Source organism: Cnephaeus nilssonii, assembly GCF_951640355.1.
Source record: "Cnephaeus nilssonii genome assembly, chromosome: 21".
NCBI classification, from domain to species: domain Eukaryota; kingdom Metazoa; phylum Chordata; class Mammalia; order Chiroptera; family Vespertilionidae; genus Cnephaeus; species Cnephaeus nilssonii.
In genome coordinates, this window is record NC_137092.1 from 4,126,526 (window position 1) to 4,144,722 (window position 18,197).

An 18,197-nucleotide genomic window follows, 5' to 3' on the forward strand; every position below is an offset into this window, starting at 1 on the left:
CTTTTCAAAGCTGCAAACATTCAACTGCTTTGCCAAGTAGCAGCTGAGTAGGGAAGACATGCCACTGCCCGATGTAATAATCACCCTCCTCTTTAGTGGCATCAAAATATTTGGACTGCCGGTTGCCGAAACCCGTTCAGCAATTAGGAAGTGAGTGCTGGTTCCAGGCCAGGCCGACTTTGAGCAGCACCAGCTCCCAGAAATGGCACTTCTTTAGAAAACAGTGTTGTGCCTCGGTGGGTGAGAGAAAAGGTCTGCGTCCTCTAACACCTGGGCATAAACGAGGCAGGCGACCACCCCTCCCTCCATTCTCTTCCTAGTATTTTTTTTTAATTGATTTGAGAGAGAGAGAGAAACATGGATTTGTTGTTCCACTTATTTACTCATTCATTCAAATCTCACTTGATTCTCATGAACACTGCATACATCAGGTATAGTATTATCTTCACATAACAAATAGGAAAATTGAAGGATTCAAGGAACTCTCTAGGGGCAACTGGTATACACATAGCGTCAAAGGAAATAGAATCATAGCACTTTATTCCAAGTCCATCAGTGCTCTACAGAGGTAGAAAAATTCTCATCATGGATGTTTCTATCTCTCTCCCTCTCCCTTCCTTTCTGAAATCAATACAAATGTATTTAAAAAAAATACATCATCCCTGATCTAGAGAATGATTCTACATTTTGATCATAGTAGTTATTACAGAGGCATATACATTTGTCAAAACTCATCAAATTATACACTTAAAATGGATGCTTTTTTACTGTATGTAAATTATATGATAATAAATTGATTACATAATGCTACCTCTAAAATGATATTATATCTGCAAATTTTTATATTCTGCATCATTAGCACATGTGATAAATAGCTATATGTACACCTAATTACTGGCACTTAGATTATGCAACTTTGTGGTGGTTTTACAGGATTATTGAATTAAGTAATTAAGCTTTTTAAATCAGCCAATTAGTAAGTTGTGTGTTTTTTTATATGCTGGTTTGGGTTTTCTTTTATTAGTTATGCTTATAAATTCTCCCGAAAGAGTTTTTAAAAATACAAATTCTATTATATGAAAAGTTCTGATAGTGAATTTTGCACTTAGCAAAATGTAGCTGCTATTTAAGACCAACAGTGATTTAAATGATCTGCAGATGGCTTACCACATAATTTCAAGTTTTCAGAACAGGATTCTTAAATGAAATGCATAGTTGCTGGTCTCAGAATATTATTTATCCACTCTACTTGGGAGTGAAACATTAAACAGCCATAAACTGTACTTTAACTGGGAGGAACACATTTAGAAATAATGATGATAAGCACAATATGGTCTGTATTGCCCTCCCCCCCGCTCCCCAGTGGTTCAAGAACACGTGGTCTCGGCCGCTATGGCTCACAGGTGTATAAGTAGGACCAGAGGCAGGGGGGCCCGGGAAGAAGCCTGCTGCGCCTGCGCCGCACGTGGGCTCCCCGTGGGCAGGAGTCTGTTCGCTCCTCCCTGGGTCAGAAGATGCCATCACGCCCTGAAGACACCCATTGACAGTGTGTTCAAAGGAGACTCTGGACACCACGCAATTGGTCAAGGGCATTGGGACTCACCTCGACCCCACCCTGGACCATCTCATGGGCGTCAGTTAAGCGTTCTCCACCCAGCTGGTGCCCGCTTCTTCAGGCCGGCCCCCAATCCCTCCATGGAGCCCCGGGTAGCGGTGCCCAGGTACCACCAAGGCCTGCAGCGGGTGGAGGCCGGGAACTCTGGGCTCTTCTGCCCCTGGGGCTCTCCAGAACCTGCCAATCACTGCCTGGGGCCTGAACCCGGTGCTCCGCACAAGGATCAAAGAGGGCATCAACAGTACCAGGGAGCTGGTGAGCCTCGTGGGCAATCTGCAGATGGTGTACCACAGGCCCTCTGCCTCCTGAATGCTGGTCAGGGTTCAGGTATGGACAGAATTTGTGGGGTGTAGGGGAAATATAGCTATCTAGGGAGAGGGATGGAAGGATGAAGGGATGGAGGGAGAGGGCTTCCTCTCATGGATGGATTGCTTTAACGTGTTAAAACAATCAGTTGACTAAGTTTTGGGGAGTCTATTTCTATTCTATTCCATCAATCTAGGAATTGATCCTTCACCAATGCCGCACTGTCTTCGTTACTGTAGCTTTCAAGTAAATACTGAGATTGAGATGTGTGAATCTTCCAAATTGGTTCTGCAGTTTCAAGATCATTTTTTAAAATTTATCTTTATTGCTGAAAGTATTACAAATGTCTCCCCTTTTTTTCCTCCACTGACCCCTACCCGGCCTTCGCTGCACTATTATTTGTGCCCATGGTGATTTTGAACTTGCGTACATATATGCATATCTCAAAGTCATTGACATCTATTCGGGTTTCTTTGTCTTTCCATATAAACGTTAGTGTCAGCTTACAGCTATTTACAAAATCCTGCTGGAATTTTAATTAGGATTGCCCCGAATCTACAGATTAAATTGGAGATAATTTATTTCTTATAAACAATATTGATTCATTCAGTCCAAGGACGCAGTCTATCTCTTCATTCATTTTGTTGTTTGCTTTCATTAGTCTTTTATAGTTTTCAGTATATACATCCTGAACATATTTTGTTAGGTTTTTACCTAATATTTCAATTTTATTTAGTGTTATGGTCTATGATAACTTATTTTTTTTATTTCAATTGGGCTTAGGTAGAGATAAAATTGATATGTTAGACTTAATATCTTAAGATTTGATAAACTCATTTCATTTATTCTAGAAACATTTTTGAGTTCTTGATATTTTCCACATAGAAAGTCATTTCACCTGTGAATGGAAAATCTTTTATTTCTACTTTCATGTCTTGCATGGTTTTAATTTGTTTCACGTGATCATTGCGTTGGCTAGTAGATATACCACCATTCTGAATATGAGTCAGGAGAGAGTTTTTTGGCCTTGTTATTAACCACAGGCCTTCACTATTAAGTGTGACATTAATGATGGGTTATTATAGATATCTTTTTTAGGTGGAAGAATTATCTTTTATTCCAAATTTACTGAAATTATTATGAATTTATGTGTTTTTTAAATGCTTTCTCTATATCTATTGATAGGATGTGAGCTCTTTTCTTGTTAGGTTTGTTAATATAGTGCAGTGGTCGGCAAACTGCGGCTCACGAGCCACTTGCGGCTCTTTGGCCCCTTTGAGTTTTTAGCAAAGGCCAGCTTAGGAGTACCCTAATTAAGTTAATAACAGTGTATCTACCTATATAGTTTAAGTTTCAAAAATTTGACACTCAAAAGAAATCTCAATCGTTGTACTGTTGATATTTGGCTCTGTTGACTAATGAGTTTGCCGACCACTGAATAGTGGATCACATTGCTATACAGATATTGAAACTGCCTTGAATTATTAGACTAAATTACATTTTGTTGTGATGTATTTATTATCCTTGTTTATTGCTTGATTCCATTTGCTAATATTTTTGTGGAGGACATTTGAGTTTATGTTTATAGTAATTTATATTTTTTTCTTTTTTAAAAAATTCTAATTTAATGTTTTCCATCACCTTTTATTCCCTTTATGCCATCTACCACTTCCGCCCATCCCCTCCACCCTCACAATCACCTCACTGTTGTCCAGGTCCATGAGTTCTCTCTCTCTCTCTTTTTTTTTCCAATCCTTCCAACCCACCCTCTCCCACCCACACCTGAGCTGTCTGCCTGTTCTCTATTTACGAGTCTGTCTCTATTTTGCCTGGTAGTTCAGTTTGTTCATTACATTTCACCCGAGTGAAATCATATGGTACTTGTCTTTCTATGACTGGCTTATTTCACTTAGCATAATGTTCTCTGGCCCATCCATGCTGTTGCAAAGGGTACAATTTTCTTTTTACAGTAGAGTGGTCATCTAGGGTGGAAAGTACCACAGCTTTTTCCACTCATCTACTGAGGGACTTGGGCTGTTTCCAGATCTTGCCTATTGTAAAAAATGCTGCAGTGAAGATAGGGGTGCATATATTCTTTAGAATTAGTGTTTCAGGGTGATTTGGATAAATTCCCAGAAGAGGAATCACTAGGTCATAAGGCAGTTCCCCATTTTTAATTGCGGTAACTCCATACTCCAGCCACTGTACCAATCTGCATTCCCACCAACAATGCAAGAGGTTCCCTTTTCTCCACATTCTCACTAAAACTTGTTTGTTGATTCATTGATGATCGCAATTCTGACAGGTGTGAGGTGATATGTCATTGTGGTATTAATTTGCATTTCTCTGATTAGTGACATTGAGCATCCTTTTCATATGTCTATTGGCCACCTGGATGTCCTCTTTGGAGAAGTATCTATTTAGGTCTTTTGCACATTTTTGAATTAGATTGTTTGGGTTTTTTGGTGTTGAGTTTTAAAAATTCTTTATAAATTTTGGATATTAAACCCCTCATCAGATGTATCACTGGCGACTATGTTCTTCTATTCCACGGTTTGTCTTTGAATTTTGTTGACGGTTTCCTTTGCTGTGCGAAAAGGAGGCAGAAACATACTATGGACTGAAGATGGTCTCTTCAATAAATGGTGCTGGCAGAATTGGACAGAGATGTGCCAAAGGATGAAACTAGGCCACCTCCTTACACCACACAAAATAATAAACTCAAAGTGGATTAAAGAGTTACATGTTAGATTCGAAACCATAAAAGTCCTAGAAGAAAACAGAGGCAGTAAAATCTCAGACATTTCTTGTAGCACTATTTCTCCCTGATACATCTCCTCAGGCCAGGGAAACAAAAGTAAAAATAAACAAAGGGGACTACATCAATCTGAAGAGTTTTGCACAGCGAAGGAACCCACAATAAGTTATCTTTGAAGCTGCCCAACTTCTTCCAGGATAGCCAGGAATGGCCAAAAAAAAAAAAAAATTCAAGTTGACCTGATGTGTCTTGCTAGGGAGATGCCTATATTTTTACCTTTAAAAAAATTTGTCTTGCCCTCGCTGGTTTGGCTCAGTGGATAGAGCGTCCGTCTGCGGACTGAAAGGTTCTGGGTTCGATTCCAGTCAAGGGCACATGCTCGGGTTGTGGGCGCCATCCCCAGGAGGGGGCATGCAGGAGGCAGCCGAGCAATGATTCTCATCATTGATATTTCTCTCTCTCTCTCTCCCTTTCTCTCTGAAATCAATAAAAATATATTTTTTAAGAATATTCGCCTTGCCTTATATACTGTCTTTATTTACTGTGACTAGCAAAACGAATGGTGATGGTAAGGATGTTGTTTACTTAATACCAGTATTAAAAGGAGGCTTTCTGTATAGCTGGCTGGTGCACTCGGGATTTTTGCACCAGTTTTAAAGAATGACAGCAAAAGCACCTTTCTCTGACATTTAGGATGATTAAATTTTGAAAAATCACTTGGCATATTCATCATGACTCCACAGGGTGCTCTAGCTATATAAGGCGTTGGATCATGTGAGCTTAACTTATATTTAAGATGTGCTGGCCTGATATTATTGCGTTAGGCAGTATTGCTGAAATGGAAATATAAAATTTTGCTGCCACGAGATCAAGTTTGTGCCTGCCCGACACCATAAATTAGTTTTCCAAAGTTTTAAAATGCAATGTTTATGCTGGTTCTAGTCATGTGAAATAGCAAACTGTGCTTAAATGTATAAAATTAAGCCTATTCTGAGTGAAAACAGATTTTCTTCATTCATATATCATTGAAATTTAGGAGTGAAGGTTATTTAACCGCCAAGAATGCTTATGTGAAGCTAAAAGAAAGAGACTGGTTGTACTTGAGAGTTCATTTTTGAAGCAGCATATCCTTCTGACCCCGAATGCCAAATTGTTCTGGGCCTACCCATGTATTGGCTACTATAGCAGCATAACAAGAAATCCACTGAGGTGTGCAAAGGAAGGCATTGTAATAATACAACATTCCTAAAAATGTACTACTCATGACATCCTAATTTGAAAAAATATATGTTCAAGCAGAAATATAAAATAAAATGTTACAGTGAGCCTAACTCAATTATGAATGTATACGGTTGGTCTGGGACATATAGAAAAACATTTGGAAAAAAATTGACAAATACAGTTTGACAAAATAATAGTTATCAGTGGGAAATAACTTAAAATATGAATGAGCCAAACTATCACTGAAGCAAAGAATAAAAAAGTATACAAAATAATACATAAATTATTTAGTTTTCCTGTTTTGCAAAATTTAAACAGTGAACAAAAAGGTTTATTTTAAACAAAGCATAAGACTATTTAAAGAGTAGATCATTACTTGCTAAGTATAAAGTGATATTGTTTGCTACTTGTACCATAATATTGAATACATAAAATTTGTCAAAATGTGTAACCATTTAATAATTTTTGTTTAATAGTTACCTACCATGCTATCTATGGAAATATTTTTGTTTTGCATATCTTCAAGCATTTATCTTATTGCCAACATAGTACAAATTAAGTAAAATTGTAGCCTTAATTTTTTTTTACCTCAAATATACTATTGTAAAAGGGAAATGGTAGCAAAATGACCTGTAACCCTTTGTAAGTAATCATATCTAAGATAATTTATGTGAGTAGATTTCTTTTTAATTGTATTTATTGAAACAGACTCCTCTACGGAGTAATGCAAAATAAAATAAGCTCTATATAATAGCAGTGTAATAAATGATGTTAGAAAATATCAATTTTATAATTTTCCCATTTTTTTCTAAATTAATTTAATGTACTGGAGAGAGAAAATAGGTATCACAGGCAAGGTGGGGCAAAAGTAGGTTTACAGTTGTGAGTACACAAAACAGTTTATTTTTGTATTATTGTTTATATGGAAAATAATGTAATAAATAATTGTAAACCTCCTTTTGCCACAGCCTGTTTGATATAAGTAAAGGGAATTTGACATTATTTACTTTCTGTGATCAGGGATGTGTGTGTGTGCAGCATTTGTAGATAAAACAAGAAACTTACTTGTGTTCCAGTGCCATCGTCATCATGGAGCATGATCCCGCAGACTCACTGAGCTATTGTTACTTAAAGAGGAAAACGAGCTTGTGTTTGTCTTTGCTGTAGTGTGTGGTTCCCACCCAGACATTGTGAAGTTACATGCTAACAGGTGGGTTTCTGCCTAGCAGAAAGATCATTTCAGTGGTCTATTTGTTAGTGCTTTGAAGGAGTAACTAGTTTCATATCTATTAACTGAGCGTTCCTTTGACTGTGTGATTATATAAATCTCCATTCCTCTAATTATTATTGACCCAGCTGTACCATTTTACTAGGTTTCAACTGATTCATGTTTCAAAGAAACATTTTGGACGTGTCTGCCCTATATTTGAATGAGGGTCATGTTTTTAACTTTGGAAAATTGTATTTTGTAATCAGCTCTACACATGGCAGTTGCATCCATTTCATAAGACGGTGCCCTGTCGTTCTGGAAATTTTATTGTGACACCGATTTTCCCCGGATCGTGACTAAACACAGAGAGTATGACGGCTTTTCTTCGCATGTCTCCTAGGGGCTGACTTGGTCATTATCACAAAACATTGAATGACATTTGAAAAATGAGGTGGATTTTTTTCTAGTCGTTTCATACATTTGATCGTTTATAAGGCCCTTCATTTGTGCTCTATTTTCTGCTTTTGAAAAATGTTCAGGGAGACATGAATTGTGCCCTATCTCCACAGCATCAAAGCAGACATTTCTACAAAAGCTATCAAAAGCTTAAGAGGGCTTATCTGTCTTCCCGAAACAACCTGTTCAAAATACATCCCGTTGCCGGGCCATGCGTGAGAGATGCCATAGAGAGGCATCGGCTCAGTGTCCAGAGAACATGATTCTCATAGCATACTGACTCCCGAAACGTGAGCTGCATTCAGCGCTCTGTGATTACGTGGGAGCTGTTGACGGGAGTCTCCTCCAACAGATGCTTTCTATCCCCGGGGCTCATTTGAAGACTACGTTTACAGATTGCAACTTTTAAAAAGTTTCCAATTACAGTTTACATTCGACATGATTCTGTGTTAGTTTCCAATGTTCAGCAAAGTGGTTAGAAAAGCATGGACTTCACAGAGTGGCCCCCCTGCTGCTCCAAGTACCCGCCTGGCCGCATACACAGTTATTACAATATTAGTGATTGTATTCCCTATGCCGCCATCTACAGCTCTGTGACTATCTGTAACTACCCACTCCAAGTGCTAAATCCCTTCACCTTTTCCACCCAGCCCTTCAACCTGCCCTGCACTCTGGCAGCCATCAGTCTGTCCTCTGAATCTATGAGTCTTTTCCTATTTTGTTTGTTTATTTTGTTATACACACACACACACACACACACACACACACACAAATTTCTCACTCATCTGGCATGAATGCTTTGCTCTTCTTCTTTTAAACCATGTATTTCTACCCAGTAGAGATTAGATTAGAAACTTTTCTGAAGATAAACATGGTTCTGTTTAAAATCCTCAAATGCATTATCTGAAGGATTTAGATTTGTCCTGCAAAGTACCACTAATTTGTAAATTTCCAAGAAAAAAAAAAGTCCTATCTTTTTTTTTTTTTTTGGTCAAGCTCCAGTTCCTTTTATCACTTCCATCGATAATATGATTACAGGGTAGTTTGGTAATCATATATTTCTGAATGTTAACTAACAAGATATACTTGATTTTAAGTCATTCTGCCATGCTATTTTATTTTCTTTGCTATTTCATTTTTGAGCCTTAATAGACAAAAATGTCCTCCAGTAATGTTTAATTTACAGGATTATTAAGGCTGATTATGTCACTCATGGTGTTAAAATTGATAAATGAGGTTTTTATACTTCCTCACATCATTTAATTTTAGGATACATGATTAAAAATGAATTTTTCTAAGCTTTTGCCACCACATAGGATGCTTTTAAAATGTGTTTATTTATTTTTTTTTGCTTTAGATTAAATAAAGAGTGGAGAGAGTGCTAATGGGGTTTACAGCTCTAGTTGAATTGTAATTTTTTTGATGTTTATAAAAGTGATTTGTTTGCCACAAACCCTGTGAATTCTAGCTTATATATGTGAGTCAGAAATAAAAATTCTGAGTTTCACATTCTTTCTATCATGGTAACAATTGCTACGTGTATGGAGAACTAGAAATATCTCTAGGCTTTTCTAACATAACTAGAGGCCCGTTGCACAAAGATTTGTGCAATAGGCCTTCCTTCCCCTGGCTCAGGCACCAGTTTTCCTTTGGCACCCGGGACCCAGGCCTTCACTCTGGCCGCCGCCTTCCATCTTCGCTCGGGCCAGAGCCTTCAGTCTTCGCTCCAGCCAGAGCGCAGCTCCTGTATCTCCCTCCGCCCCGCCCCCCCCCGTCTTCCCCCTCATAACAGGTGTCCTGCCCCGCCTGGCCACTCTACACATGCATGCATGCTGCCCAGAGGCCCAGAGCCGCTGGGGGGCAGGGCCACCACTATCTTTGTCGGGTTAATTTGCATACTCACTCCTGATTGGCTGGTGGATGTCACTAAGTGACAGTCAATTTGCATATTTCCCTTTTATTAGTGTAGATGATATATCAGTATTAATCAGAGTTATATCTGAACTGAATTGTGCTTTTACAAGGCTGTATACTTTTCACTCATACCCGTTTGTCTTAGTTCAGGGTCTTTCTTTTGCTAAGTGTACCAAAGAATAATACTAGTAAAGGTATGTCCTGTATTCATATAGAACTTTATCTTAAGGGGCTTATTGCTCAACAAGTTTTCATCATGTCATAATGAATTATACAGATTATTTAACCATAAATTAACTTTTGTTAATAAAGTGCCTAAATTATTTAACAAGTTAGGGAAAGGATTGCAAACTTATCTACTTCTTTAATTATTGAGGACAGTGTCCTCTACAAAATTCAGATTTAATTGTGCTGGATTTTAGCATTAATAATACATAATGTTAAAAAAAACCCCACAAATTATTCTTTCCTTCTAAGTAAGGAGTCGGCCTCAATACATGAGATCTGTGGTTTTATGCTGGGAGCTTTTTTGTTTGGTTATTATGTTACTGTTTGATTGTTTCTTCTCCTTATTTAAATATTTAATGAAAGTTTTATCCAGCTTGTGCTCTGAGGCCTTAAAGCAAAGGCCATAATTTAAAAGATCTAATAAGTAAATAAATGTCAGAAAGCTGAAAAAATATGAGATATGCAAAATATATTCAAAGCACTGTTTTAATAATAGAATAATAAGTCCTGTTCTCTTGAGATAATGAAGCATAAGAAATGAGATTCAAAAGTTATGAATTCTTTTCTCGCCTGGTCAGTGTTGCTCAGTGGTTGAGCGTTGACCTTTGAACCAAGAGGTTTGGTTCGGTTCCCAGTCAGGGCGCATGCCCGGGTTGTGGGCTCGATCCCCAGTAGGGGGCATGCAGGAGGCAGCCGATCCATGATTCTCTCTCATCATTGATGTTTCCATCTCTCTTCATCTCTAAAATCAGTGAAAAATAGATTTAAAAAGCTATGAAATCTTTTTAAAACATGGCTGTGCAATGCTAATTTTTGTGTCTCTGTTTAGGTGTCTTACAGTAGTTGTTAAAAATGACCAGTGGTAGCGCGGCTGGTATGACTCACGTGGTTAAGCGTAGTCAGTTAGCTGACTGACTAGTAAGAGTGGGTTAAGAGCCTATATAATTCTGAAAAGTGGGTAAAACTTTTCCCAGAAATCACATTAGTGCTGCATGCTGAGAACTTTATGACCTAGTCCAGGAGCTCAATGAAATGGGACACAGGCAGCAGAGATTAGAAGGCAACACCAGTTAAATAGACGAGAGCTGTATGAGTTGGAAGGGTTTTCAAAAGGGGGAACAGAAGCAGGAATTGTGTATCTGAGCACATGCATCTCTCCTTGAACTGGTACAGTAACCCATTCATTTACTAGCTCCTAAGTACCGAAGTCAGAATTTGAGAATAGCTGTGTCTTCAAAACTACCTCACTGACATGTAGTCACTGAATTATATAGACCAGTGGTCGGAAAACTGCGGCTCGCGAGCCACATGCGGCTCTTTGGCCCCTTGAGTGTGGCTCTTCCACAAAATACCACGGCCTGGGCGAGTCTATTTTGAAGAAGTGGTATTAAAAGAAGTTTAAGTTTAAAAAATTTGGCTCTCCAAAGAAATTTCAATCATTGTACTGTTGATATTTGGCTCTGTTGACTAATGAGTTTGCCAACCACTGATATAGACTATAGCTTTAAGATATTATATTAAGAAAGAAGTTGTTATACAGAGACCCTGTCTATAGGCAATGTTTATAACATAACAAGTTATACATGTGTCTTCCCTAACAGCCCTACCTAACATGTAATGCTTGCCTCATAAACCATGCCATCTTGGTGGGAGTTTAGTTCCTCAGGCCCTCATTTCATAGTGGTGTTGTGAGAGTTGAGTGTTATGATGTGTGGAAAGCATGCTTAGGACAGTTCCTAGTAAGCACACAGTATGTGTGAAATATTTTGCAAACGTCATACGGATATGATGAAATCAAGGTGGAGTGCACGTTAGAAATTAGGCTAGACACGGCTAGGTTTTCATGCCATTGCCATATGACTTATACTACACTGCGCATTCAAAACACAAGCTTTCTAAATGAGTATAAACCAGTAAATCGCATGGATTGTATTACATAATGTTAAGAAAATAGAACTCAGCTTTTGATTTTCTGAATACACACAAGTAATTTTTAAAGTACACCAAGTAAAATGTCACACTTTATTATCTTAATGCTATGAAAGCTATTTCAATACAAATAAAAATATACCGCAATCATAAACTAAATAGATAGTTAGCATTGTGTTTTATATCCTATGAGAAATAAGGATGTGATTATAAAATTAAATAAGGACAAAAAGCTATAGGAGTTGACAGAAAATGTTTGCATATGCCTTTGGAATCTCTTATTGTCAGCACTTTGGAATCCAGCTATTATTATATTCTGTGAAAAATCAACTTTGCTTTTCCGTATAAACTAATCTTCAAAAGAGATATCCATATATCATGCTACTGTCCTTGTGAAAAAAATAATCAGGTTAGAAGCCTACCAGAAGCTAAACTAACACGATGTTTATTTTCTCTTCACTTACTACTGTAGATGGGAAAACTCTATAACAAGCCCTATATACTTAGAACCTACCTACCAGGATTTAAAAAATAATAATGTGGAATCCTTGTTACCTGCTAATGTAATTATATTATATACCAATATCAGAAAAAATCTTCTTGAAAATGGCATCTCTTGTAAGAATGGTGTGTGTGAGTGTGCGCGCATGTGTGTGTATCAGTGTTGGTTTTATATTTGGCATGGGAAAGATTAATAACAGTGCATTGATCTATCACTGCCCCCTGCACGCTTTGTCCCATGATTTCCTAACATAACTCGGTTATTTCCTGCACGTTGACCTTGATTCCAATCAGTCCTTTTGCACATTTCTTCACCTCCTGCTGTGAAAAGAATAAGAATACTAGGGCAAGCACTCTAGTAACCAAGTCTGCTTAAGTAGTGCCAGAAAATGCTTTCAAATATTTCCTTCCCACAACACACACACACACACACACACACACACACACACACACACACACACCTCACTGGTATCACACTACATATTAACCAATTTTGTAACTGAGAAAAAAAATTTAACCTTTTTTTTTTTTTTTTTTAACCCCAGTACCTTTGAGTAATCCTTGACTAAGGAATCTGAGGAAGTGTTAATGCAGCTTTAATTAGTGGAGCATAATAAAACCATGACCACATCCTGTTGGTCTGAGCTTCAGCGTAAGATGTGTCCCAGGACAGAGCACTGTCTTCACCCCTTAGTCTTCACCCAGCCAACTCCAGCCTCCTCCTCCACCAACATGGCCATGGTCCTAGAAAGGCCAACAGTCATATGCCCTCCTTCATGTGGGATTTGCCGCCAATCTTGTCGCTCACAATCCCAGATCTAACTGGGAGGAAGTATACATCAAACATGATCAGAATAGCCCTGGGCAGTGTGGCTCTGTTGGACGTCGTCCCACTCACTGGAAGCTTGCTCGAAGGGTCCCGCTCACTGGAAGGGTCATCCACTCACTGGTTGGATACCCTGTCAGGGCACATGCCTCGTTTGGGGGTTTGATCCCCAGTAGGGTGTGTGCAGAAGGCAGCCTATCCATGGGTCACTCTCACATAGATGTTTCTCTCTCTCTCACTCTCCCTTCCTCTCCTCAAAATCAATAAAACATCTTTCAAATTTATCAGAATATATGTATGCTTGAGTATAGGTGTGTGCACACAGCTTTTCATAAAAACATTAGCGCTCAAGGCTTCTGCTTCCCTTTATCAGACATGTTTTCCCTCGGGAGATTTCTTTCATGGGCTCAGTGTTACCTTTTCTCTGACACCACCTCCCAGTGACATGCGTGTCTCCCTGTCCCATGTTCCACGTTGAATCCTCATACTTCACATCACCGTCGGGCAGAGCGTCACCCACTTTCCCTTTGGCCTTTCACGCTCAGAAGTTCCGCTCTTGTCCGGCTTTGTCTGAATCCATCACTTACACCGCGAACTTTTAGGAACATGCGCCAAGACCAAGGATAGGTAATTACCTTCTGTCCTTGAGAAACAGCCTTCACTGTATTAGGCGTATTAATATTTCATGGATATATTTCAATAGGATTTGATCATATTTGTTTAAGCAGTATTAAAAAAAGCCAACCAGTCTGACCATAGTGGTGGAGAGGTATTTCTTTAGAAAATAATTCTTTTATCTTGCTCCGCTTCTTTGGGGACAGGAAGTGATTATGAACATGTATTTGTATTGGATTTATTTGTTTAACGGCTCCTATCCTGCTCAAGCCTGGGTATCAGCTGCTCCGTTAAAAAATCATTTTATTTGATGCAAAAATTTATATCAGCTACTCTGTTTAAAAAGTCCTTTTATTTGATGCAAAAACAGTTAAAAAATTAACTTCCATTTAGGTATAAAACCTCTCTTATTGGCTCTTCCTGTCTGCTCCAGAGGAATTGCTGAACCTCCCCCACTACTCTGGACCTGTGTACACAGCTGGCATTTTCCTATGTGAGGGCTCTGAAATGACCCACTGACCTCCAGGTACTGAGCCCCAGGCAAGGACAGACTGGCTCTCTGCACCTTCGCCATCTCAGTATCTTGGATTCAAGCTGTTGGATAGGAGGGGGAGAGAGGGAGAGAGTGTGTGTGTGCGTGAGCACTTGGAGGGGGAGGATATAAAATCTGTTTACAGCATGACTAGTATTTGCAGATAGCTAAGTCAGCCAGAGACTCACTGGCTAGTGACATTACCACCATCATTAAAGACTAGGTCAGTGATGGGCAACCTTTTGAGCTTGGTGTGTCAAACTTCGCCAAAAAACTGAGCATAACTCGGGTAGTGTGTCACTTTGAGGAAAAAACATGATTTCGCAAATGTTTCATCCTCAGGAGCAGCAAATGTTTCATCCTCGGCATGCGGCCGCGTGTCATCAGAAATGGCTACGCGTGTCAGTGCTGACACGCATGTCATAGGTTCGCCATCACTGGACTAGGTTGATCTCAGAATGTAGTAAAGTAGTAAGGGGTAATTTTCTGTCCTTTGAAGGCCCTTATATTTTTATCGCCTTCAGAGTCCTAACTTTTGGCCTTATCTGTTCTAAATCTGTCTATGTTGTTTTGTGTTTTTTTAGTAATCTTTTCCCACCAAGTCCATGGGTTAAAAATGTCAAACTGCACTGCCGAAAGCCACATGATGAAAGCTAACTTTTATTAAGTAACCTCTGTATCCTAGACACGGTCCTAAGAACCTTTCTTATATTTTCTCAGTCCTCAGGAAATACATGAGGTAGGTGCTGTCATGTTCTCCTGTGGAGAGGGAAATGTGAGCATATATGACACATATATGCAACCTGTTAAAATTCTCAACCCTTTTTAGCCTACATTTAATTTGAAATGTTTCAGAGGCAGTGCACTAAATCAAAGAAATACCTTAAAAGTGTTTCAGACACAGCAGAATTCTGACATGGCATAAGTCTCTTTACAAGTATGTTCCAATGTTTATATCACACGGATGACCTCTTACTGTACAAACATATTTTGTGGACACATGAAACAAAAACAGGGATTTGAAACCACAGATATTTCCACAGAGTTACAGAACCCACATGTATTCCAGGTGTGATTCCGTGATAATGCGTCGTTAGAGAAGCAAAATTAAGATGCCAGTTGTCATCCTCAATTCCTCTACATAGAGATAACACTGGTATGAGCCTCCTCTGTGTCTTTTCACTCTATTAACATATGTCCCTGTATATATATATAACATATGTACATATAAATAGGCACATTATATTTAATAGCTGCATAGTAGTTAATGGCAGACAGAGTCTGCTATATTCAATTATTTACATTTGGATCTGTATCGGTTAGTTTTTGGTGAATAAGAAATACACCACCAGCCTGGCTGGCATGGCTCAGTGGTTGAGCATTGACCTATGAACCAGGAGGTCACAGTTGGATTCTCGGCCAGGGCACATGCCTGGGTTGTGGGCTCAATCCCCAGTGTGGGGTGTGCAAGGAGGCAGCTGATCAATGATTCTCTCTCATCAATGATGTTTCTCTCCCTCCCTCCTTCCCTTCCTCTCTTCCCTCTTCCTCCTCCTCTCCCTCTCTCACCTTCTACCTCCCTCCCCCTTTCCCTTTCTCTCTGAAATAAGTAAAAATATATTTTAAAAAAAAGAAATACACTACCAGTTAGTGGCTGACAGTCATAGCCAGTTACTATTTTACATTGATCTGTAAGTCAGACGGTTCTGCTGAATTGGACCCTGGTTTCCTCACACGGGTAGGTTTGCTCCTGTGCCTGTGGTGACTGGATTGGCTGGCTCTGGACTGGCTGAGCTCGAAGAGCCTCAGGTGGAAAAGGCGGTTTGTTCCACGTGGTCTCCGATCCTCCGGCAGACTTCCTAAGGTTGTCAAACCACCAATGGCAAATTCTTGCTCTTGTGGTTGTGACTAAGATCCAACAGAGAAAGCTCTCTCACGCAAGTGCTTGGGGAGGAGGTGGAGGGTCCAGAGAGAGAGAACAGATACTTACAGCTGCTTTCTTGGATTGCTGCGTGCATGAAATTTGCTGCAATCCCTTTGGCCAAAGCAATTCCAAGAGACAGGGACAGAATTAGCAGTGTGTGTGGAAGCGACCTTCCAAAGAGCATGTATGCAGAGAGGCATGAAATGGTTCAGATGTTGATGACATCAAGTCACTCATGATTTCTTGATTATTTCAAGTGTTCTTCCTAAAATACACTGTGCAACACAGAACATCCTTCAGCTAATCCTTTTTGTATTTAATACTTTGCCAAAATCATGGTCATTTTAGCTCTGGAGGATGCAGCACTGAACATTATCGTATATTGAGGTTGTCAAACCACCGACGACAAATTCTAACAGCTGTGGGATGGACTTGAAAATGAACAAGAATGACATGATGCTCTTGGCTTTGAACCATGTTAAGATGTTGAAAAATACTACACACAGGATGTGATTCTGTTTTTCTTTCCCTGTGGCCACAGCACACAGCTTCGGAAACATTAAGAATCAATGATGTGTGCAACGTTGGTGTTTTCAGTATTTTGGTTCACACTGTTGCATTATTTTTGGGAGATGATTGCCTTCAGGATAGAATCCCCATCATTTTATGTCAAACTTGAGAAATATTAAGTACAACAGTAAATATTACCCTTACTGAGAAATACACAACCACATATTCAGGCTGTTCTCCTGTCGAAATGCGTTTACCCAACCTTACCAAGAAGCCCAACAGCAGTATGACCATATTCCATTGGAAATGTGATAAGAAAAGGAGTTCTTAGAAAATGAATGAGTAAAATGATTCAGATGGATCAATGTTATCTCCAAAATGTTAAAGACCTCGGCCAATCCCCTGGCGCATTTGAGTGCTATGCCTTGTACCTAGTGCTGCAAATTAATTTTCTTTGTAAATATTTTGCCTTCTAATGGTCACGAGTGATATATGATAGTTAATTTAATTTGACATTCTAATTACTAGTGGAGTAGATAATGCATTTGTGGACTTAATTGATAAATTATTTCTTCATGTATTCAGTAAAGCATTTTTGGAGGGCCCTGCTATTGTGGCTCAGTGGTTGAGTATCAACCTAGGAACCAGGAATTCACCGTTTGATTTCCGGTCAGGGCACATGTCTGGGTTGTGGGCTCAGTCCCCATTAGGGGGCCTGTAAGGAGGCAGCCGATTAATGGTTCTCTCATCATTGATGTTCTCTCTCTCCCTCTCCCTTCCTCTCTGAATTAAAAAAAAAAAAAAAAAACAACCACCTTTCGTGGGGGTTTTCTGCCTTTCAGTTTGAAGGAGCTTAAAGTATGGTAGGAATATAAAATCTGGCTGTCATTTTGTTGTAATATTTCTTTTGATTTGGTTTATATTAAATTTTCTCAATACATAGGCATATGTAGCATAACTGTTATTTATTTTTAGGTACAAGGATTCTTGATGTTTATTGAGTAAACATCTCTTTTGCATAGAATAGAAATAGTCCTTGTGGCTTTACATTCATTTCCTAGGTAAACATTTTTACATTTGTAAATGTCGTTTCTACATTTTTATACTCTTTTATGTTAATATTCAAAAGACTAATATTTGTACAAATTAAGTATTTTTATATGAAAAATTTTATACCTCTCTACTTGGTCACATATTGTTTATGTCTTTAAAAATATCATGACTTGGCTCATATAACATCAATACACCCTTGCTATGTATATTCTTATCTCTCTTATAACATTTGTCTCTTTTTCCCATAGAATATCTTTGCATTTCCTTTTGAAACTGATTATGAATTTATTCAGAGAATTATTTTACTATGTTTATTGTCTTAACTAATTATCTTAATAACTCTAGGCATTTTACAAGGTACCTGTTTTTATATATCATTCATATATCATAATGATTTGTCTCTTCCAATAATTATAATCTTTTCTTATTACATTTAATTATCTTTCTCCAATAACTGCTACCACCATTTCTGATAGCTTGGATGTTTATGGCTTTGGAATTTTGAATGAAATTTCTCCAGCATTTTGTTCTTTAGTATAAAATCCCCTGTTGATTTTTGGCTAACACTATTTAATATATGTACATATGTCCTTTCTGTT